This window comes from Atractosteus spatula, chromosome 18 (assembly GCF_055471065.1).
Source record: "Atractosteus spatula isolate fAtrSpa1 chromosome 18, fAtrSpa1.hap1, whole genome shotgun sequence".
NCBI lineage: Eukaryota > Metazoa > Chordata > Actinopteri > Semionotiformes > Lepisosteidae > Atractosteus > Atractosteus spatula.
Genome location: NC_142723.1, coordinates 4,137,441 through 4,145,338, shown reverse-complemented (window position 1 = coordinate 4,145,338; position 7,898 = coordinate 4,137,441). Strand labels below are relative to the sequence as shown.

Below are 7,898 nucleotides of genomic sequence, written 5' to 3'. Positions count from 1 at the left end.
GGCTGGTTTAACGCGTGTAGCTATGTGGTCTGGGGCCTCTATGGGTTCTTACAAATATTCTTCCAGCTCCTCTTTGGTAAAACCCAGCTTTCGTGATCTTTTATCCATACTTAATGCTGAGGGTATGGATTAAAGTTTAGCATTGGGGTTGCACTGAGGTTGAGATATTTGAATATATCTGAACATAATATGTACTTCAGTACAGTGTTGTAGTGTTAATGAATCACTACTACAAATTATGCTAATGAAATAAGTGCTTCCTGTTTATTCAGTTAAGCAGTTAAAAAATTAAGCTGCAGTGCCACACTGTGAACTACATTGACACAAACCAAGGGTAACGTGGAAGGATGTCACAGGGAAGTGCATTTAAAAGTTCCTTACACAAAGGGTTGTGGGAGAATGGCACAGATGACCCAGCCATTTTGTAGAACCCAATAGTCTGTCTTCTTTCGACCAATGGCAACAATGAGATTACGAAATCAAATTGATACCAGTAACCAAAAAGATACCAGTCAAAAGTAGAAAGTTAGTGAATTGAGTGTGTAATAAACGTTTACAGATGAAATATCTGACTTTTTTGTGCAGCGTTAAGATAAGTTAGGTTGTAGAACAGTACGTGCCCTCTGAAGCCTATTAGAGCCACGGAGACAAAAATAACTCGTTTATAGGATAGTATAGTATAGGTTTTTAAACTCTTTAAACATTGAACGGAATACATTTACCATGACTTGACAGTCAGCTTCACATCGAGGAGAACATACGTTTGGAAAGCCGTGACATTTGTACTTGTCACAGAAACAATACGCGTTTTACCTGGGAAAGCTTATTGACACGGTGTTGTGCTTCATGTATACAAAAGACAGAACTCGTGCTACTTTCGATTATTTTTTTTCCCAAAAAGAGGAGTTTCCACTGTTGTTAAAGTCAATGATACTTTGGACGGGACAATATTATTGCATATACAGTACAATGCAATATACAGTATTAATGTAGTAGGCAACATTGTTCAGAAATTAACTATTGTGTTTAAACGGAATACTTTTCTCTGATTACCCTGATGGCCATGGGGAAATAGGATTTTGAATCGTGTAACTCATGGGGGCTTCTGAAAACAATTTCTTCCACAAGTTTTCAGCTGGAAGAAAAAAAAGCTACTGTCAACGTCAGTCTGTAACCACGCCCACAGGAATGACATCCCTCGGAGGCCACGCCCCGCTCACCTGTCCGCCTCGTTCTGCGAGAGAGAGGGGAGCTGGGTGAGTTTGCTCCGCGTCTTCAGTTTTATTTGTATTTAATTTTATTGTAAATAAAATTTAACTCGTATAATTATGTGGTCTAAACCTTGCGGGAGAAAGGGCAAAGCACGGGTTTTCGTTGGGAAGTAAATAGCAAATTTGTCTGTATTTTCTTTTCCAAAGCTTCTCTTACTTTTAACATGCCGTTTGTATTGCACAGACAATGTGTGCATTTCTCTTACATCGAAGAGAAGCTCTTTTGTAGCAGTAAAAACACTGCTGTATTGGCAGAACGAAAACGTCGCCTTATGTTTCTTTATTTTTAATCCGTCTTTTTCAAATATTTCGTGAACTTTGTTCACAAAATCAAGCGTGTGCATTTATCCAAACCAAAAGTAGCCCTGCTAGAATTTATAAAGTTTTTTCCCTTATTTTCCAGAGTATGTTATGTGATTATGTTCTTATAAACATTTCTCTTGCAACTCATACTTTTTAGTTTAAATGGTTTTTAAATTCTAAATTCTGCTGTTTTGCGTTTTTACGTCTAGTGTCTTCGGGTAGGACGCAATTCACACGAAATAATGGAAGTACAAACGTAAGTAGAAATTTTCTTTTATTTACACGTATCTTATTGAAATAAATTCTCCGTTGTCTGTCCTAGTGAAAAAGCCGTTTGATACTAAGAAACGTTGGTTTAAATTATCTTTAAATGACCGTTTAAATAAATGTACTTTTGTGTTTCTAGTTTGATGTCTTCGGGCAGGACATGCTTGGCTCAGCTGCTGGAATTACCTATGTAAGTATAAAGTTTACACGTATCATATTGAAGTACAGTATATACTCTACCTCCAGAAAATTGTTGTTGAAAGACGTAATGCTTCTTGTCTAAAGAAGACTCAAACTAAGTGATGATAGATTAGACTCCACGGCAGAAATGGTTCTGACCCGACAAAACTGTAGTTCTGCTGTTTATTGAAAGCAATTTCTGTTTAAACTTAGCTTTTTTGATGCGCCTTAAACGGACTCATAAAAAACCATTTTGGTTTCCACAGTGCATCAAGTCAATTAAAACATCTAAGCCTATAAAGATTTGGAATCATTGTGCGCCCGTTAACTAAGTTGTTTCAGAAAAAGAATACGCTAATCAAAATTGAAATCGTAAAAAAAAAATCTCGTTAGAATGTGGTAGTTTCTATCTAATAAATACACATGTAGCTGTATTGATTGTGTTGTGCATTCGGTATGCTTGCAATTTAAATCAAAGAGTACTTCAATAAATTTTTAAACAGGAACATTTCCTGTTACACCAGGCTAAGCGCTTTATTTCAGCTTTGTTTAATCCGTTTAAACCGTTTCATCTTCTGAACTTGTCAGTCAACACAGCAACTCGATCTAATGAGCTGGGATGATTTCGAGATCCTGTTTGTAACAGAAAGCACGACTAATACTGATTTCTGTTGTTTTGCAGGAAATGCAACGAAGTTCCAGTCTTCATTCCGGTCGCTGCCTCGACAGAAGCCTCGGAGAAACAGTAACGTGCTGTATGTTTCTGTTTTAACATGTAGTTGCTTGCAAATGTTTTCTTATTCTGTTGACTTGTAACAGTATTTAACGTTAATGTTTCCGTGCTTTGACACTTTGTGATTGGAATGCATGTTAATTTTCACTTGGAAGCTTGTGCATCCGACGGACTGTAATGCTTTGTTTTGTATGCAATTTTCGCTCAATAAATTGTTGATTGAAACTTGATTTTGTGCTCTCATTTCTTGTGCAGAGTTCTGTTCCCCCTTGGCCCTGAAAAACCCCGATGTTGGTGAGTTTTTTGGCGGAGAGATTTTGCTAACAGTTTGTGGCCGCAAGGGGACACTCTATCGCTTTTTGACTTGAAAAGGTCAAAGGCTACCCCCTTTTTAAGCGTGTCCAGATTTTCCCGCCAAAAAACTTAGTATCTGGGTTTTTTTTCGGGGTGTGGTAGCAATCAAGCCGAGCCTCGCCCACCCCCCCTCATTGGAGAGGGGTAGGCGGGGGCTGGCTGATTGACCGCAGCTCTAGCCAAGCCCCCTCACTCCCGGCGGGAGGGGAAGGCAGGCTGGTGGTGGCTTTGGTCCCTGCAGAGAGGCAGGTCTCCTGGGGTGTGGACTTAGAAAGCTGTCAGTTGCAAGCTGTGACTGATAGGCTGAGTCCGCCCTGGGTGCCTCCTCTCGCTCGGGCCGAGGCCATCTCCAGCCTGCCTTCCCCTCCCGCTGGGAGTGAGGGGGCTTGGCTAGAGCTATCCTCAGTTCTCCTCCCCCTGGGGCTATACCCACGCTCCCTCCTAGGGACCCTTTCCCCCCCCAGAGACTATCTAAAAAGGCGGGAGTCTTCGCACTTTTCCAAGTCAAACAAGTGCGATAGGGTGTCGCCATGTGCGTGGCGCACACTGCAAGACAACCCTTCGCACCTTCAAAAATACAGGACAATGCAGACAATGAAATCAAGAGTTTTTATTGCAGAATTCACAGCACATACAATAGCACCAGTCAACAGAAAACATGCAGGTCAAGAATAAAATACAGCACTGAATCGGGACATTACAGATCAAGCCACTGGTAACAAAAATCAAATGTCAGAAAAAGCGCGCTCGTCGAGCTGCTGGAGTGGAGCTGGGAAGGAGATCGTCGGGGCGCAGAGAACCAGGAGCCGCAGAACTGAAAGCAAAAGAAAAAGGATCAAGTTAACGGGATATCGGATTTGTAGAATCGATTAACTTGAAGTTCTGAAGTCTTAACTTTTTAAATAAACGGCCCCAATAAAGAAACATACAAACACGCTCAAATTCAACAAGAAACCAATAGGTAACAGCATGAGAAATCACAGATACATCCCAGTCCCACTACTCCAATATTTAGAAAGTAGGTTCAGCCTATTCAGAATAAAAGAATCAATAAAAAAGAACCAGCGCTTTAGTGTTTCCTATTATATTCAACAAAAGCGCAACTAAACGAAAAGAAGTGATTACATTAGTATAAAACCGTTCTGGTGTTAAAATGCTGTGAAATACGTGTCGTCTTTAATACATAAATATAGCGTCAGATAAGAATAAAACTTACCTCGGAAAAACACTAATAACTTGTGGCCCGTTTTTGAAATCCTTTTGTCACTTGGAGAAATAAGAAAATATACGAATTAATACATTAAATCTTTGCAAACGTTTATCGTATCGGAACGGAAAGCGATATTATAAACCGATTCCGAAAACCAGAGATACTAACAGTTAGATACATAGTTAAAAACTTTATACAGCAAATGACTTAAGATAAATTACAGTTTTTTTCTTTAAAGGAAACAGAGCTAGAGATAACATGTCTTTAAAAAATACTTACATGAAAGGTAGTATAAGAACGCTGAATGCAGACTTCTAAAACTTCGAGAGCACGCTCAGAGAGGACATTCATTTCGGCGTCGTAAAACACAAATTAAACAAAAAAACAAATGCAATTAACAAAAGCTGCAACAACAAAACATTTGTCTAACTTTCCTCAAAGTGAAATTTGAGTTTTCTGCATTTAAAATAAGAAAATTAGAATTAAAACGCAAACGCACCTAACGCCGCAGACACTCGCCCCGCCGCCATCTTGCCGGGCGCACCTGTGAAATTAAAGAGTTTTTATTGCAGAATGCACAGGTTAAGAATAAGGCAAATCGGTATATAAAGGGTACACAACAGATCAAGCCACGGGTATCAGAAACAAAATTCAAGGAAAAGCACACATTGTCAAGAATAACTTGCCAACGGAAGACGAGTTGCTGGAGTGGAGCTGGAAAGGAGAAACCAGAGAACCAGAAGCCGCAGAACTGAAGGCAAAAAAAAAAAGAATCAAGTTAACAAAATATCGGATTTGCAGAATCGATTCACTTGACGATCTGAGGTCTATTCACTTTTTAAAAAAGCTGCCTGTATAAAGAAAGTACCACTCATAGCGTTTATCATATTCGATTTAACTCCACGCATTGAAAACCATCGTGCAAATATGTTGGTATTATCCATCTTTACCCAATGGATTCAATAGATGAATAAAAGAACCAGCAGCCTTAGAGTTTCAATTTCTATTCAACAAAAGCACAACGAAAAGAGCAAAAGTTATATAGTTAGTATAAACCCGTTCTGGTGTTAAAACGTTGGGAAATACGTGTTGCCTCGTCGAGTTGCACAAATATTAACAGTACAAGGGAGTGCAAGGGAGAAATAGAACTTGCCCTGGAAAAAAAACAGTTTTCATAATTGGAGACCCGTTCTTGAAATCCTTTTGTCACCTAGAGAAATAAAAAAAACATACGAATTAGACAATTAAACCTTTACAATGTTTTATCATTTTCTGAGCGGAAAGCGTTATTATAGCCCGAATCCGAAAAGCGGAGATTTCACAGCTACTTTAGAAAGCAAATGTTTGAAGGTTAACTACAGCATTTTTTCGTTGAAAGAAACAAACCTTATCTTATAAAAACATACTTACATGAAAGATAGTGTGAGACCGCAGACTTCTTAAAGGTCGAGAGCACGCTCAAACAGAACACTCATTTCGGCGTCCTAAAACACAAATTAAACAGGAACAAATGCAATTAACAAAAGTTGCAACAACAATACATTTTTGTCTAACTTTCCTCAAAGTGAAATTTGAGTTTTTGTATTTAAAATAAGAAAATTAGAAATAAAACGCAAACGCACCTCACGCCGCAGAAACTCGCCCCGCCGCCATCTTGCCGGGCGCACCTGTGGAACAGGTGGACGGGGCGTGTCCGCTGAGGAAGGTCACTCTGGAGGCGGGCCCGGCTCCTGAATGACAGCTCTGCACTCTGTTACAAGGGCTCAACACTGACGGTACTGAACATAAAAAGAAGCCTTAACTCACCAAATCATAAATGTAGTATTTAACGGTTAAGGATTTTCAGAGAACCCAATTCCGTGACATTCCCCTACAGAACTGTTCGCCGGACTCGTTCAGCTTGCGGCCGGTTGATCTCTAGAATCAAGAGAAACGTGCTGGAGAGAGACCCCTGTCGCCCCTAGTTAGGGCTTCACCTCTCGTTCACTGCTAGTGCTACACCTGTCCTGAAGGTGTCACAGTGGTATAAGGGGCTGCTTTTTAGAATTGAATTCCGAACTATGCATTTATAAAGGACTTAAACCCCCCATTTGTCCCTGTTTTGGAGGGCCCCGAAAATGGAACCCCCCAAAACGGCCGGCGTGGTAGAGAACAGCCACCTCCACAAACTCACCCCGACAGCACGAGAGCTACACCCGGGGCTTAGATCTCAGACTGACGGGGAGGCTCGGGGCTCGACTTCTACTCAAGAGACTCTCTGCGGGTCGATCTACTTTCTGAACTTTAGAAGTGTCCGATGGTTCAGCCCGCGGAGCCACCAGGCCGGCTATGCAGAATACTGGCCATGTACATCTCTTATTCAGCCTAAAGCCAAGTCACAGCCCCGAGACGGGGCGGTTCCCCCTATTCGCTCGCTTTTCAAGCATTAAGGCTTCTGAGTTGAAAAAATAATGAAAAATAAAGTATCAGAACTCGCAACAGATTAAGGGGATCAGTGTCAGACGTAGTCTGAGAGGTTAAAATGCTGTTTTTATTTTTTTTAAACAAAATGTCTGAAATGATTCCGAAGACAACATTTTTAAAAACTATACCAGCGATTAAATGCATCTAAATGTTTTATACCCCAGCTGGTGTCTAGGCACACTATCCCTTTAGTTCCTTGATACCAATAGGTGTCATCATATATTTATATGTCCATGGGCGTTTGACAAAGTTCTATATATGGGTTTAGTCCTTCAGATAACAGATTCAAAATTCAAAAGCAGTGCATGCAAAAAGAATGTGAATTTGTGTATGCATAGAAAATAGACAAATGAAAGGAATATATTTTCTATGAATATCAAACGGCTTGGAGCTGAACTATTGGAAGCAGTATGCGACAGGAATTTAGACGTTTTATATTAACTCATTAACTCTAAGAGATGATGAATCGATTAATTTAAAAAGTCATCAATATTCCTGTACACACAGGTTATACAGTGAAAAGCGTTGGGGAGCCATTGTCAAGGAGTGGTGCCTAGTACAGTAATAACAGGCGAGATTAACTATCAGACACTCACAGAATAATTATTTCTGCTTGACCAAAGCTAAAAGACAGGAATTGTGAAACACTGTTTCTGGCGCAAGGTTGATGCTAATTTCTAACCTTTTACTATTCATGATCTGAATAAAGTATTTTGAGTTGAATAGAAAACAAATCTTAAATGTTCAATTAGAATTTCTTCATCAGCGGGTCAGTTAAAAGCGTGGAATGGGACTGTACTGACTGTACTGTGCTTGCGATTGAAAGGCTGTTTTCAAAGCGGAGACGGCCAACTCCGGGCGGGATCCAGTCCGTGTTTTAGACATTTCTAAATAATTGAAAGTCAGGAGCCAGGTTTGATTAATCAATCAATTTGATCTCCTTTAAAAATTGTCCTGGCAGCTGTTTGGGGTCTTTGCATTTCAAATAGCAGCATTGCACTTGCAAGGAAAAGAAAATGCGGGGTGTTTCGTTTATTTCCAGCCCAAGTTTCTTCCTATTAGGATAGGAACAGTTCAAAATTAAAGATAAGGCATCCGAGCTTCCGAGTAATTAAGA

The 7,898-nt window shown here is 40.0% G+C and overlaps 1 long non-coding RNA gene across 1 annotated transcript; it reads right to left on the bottom strand.

Moving 5' to 3' along the window:
* Positions 1 to 3,746: 3,746 nt before the first annotated feature.
* LOC148818408 (uncharacterized) lies at positions 3,747 to 5,524 on the bottom strand. The gene is made up of 5 exons (XR_016094462.1): positions 5,472 to 5,524; positions 5,005 to 5,069; positions 4,598 to 4,862; positions 4,325 to 4,374; positions 3,747 to 3,922 (listed from the first exon to the last, which is right to left on the bottom strand). It is a non-coding gene; the product is annotated as an uncharacterized LOC148818408 (long non-coding RNA).
* Positions 5,525 to 7,898: the final 2,374 nt, after the last annotated feature.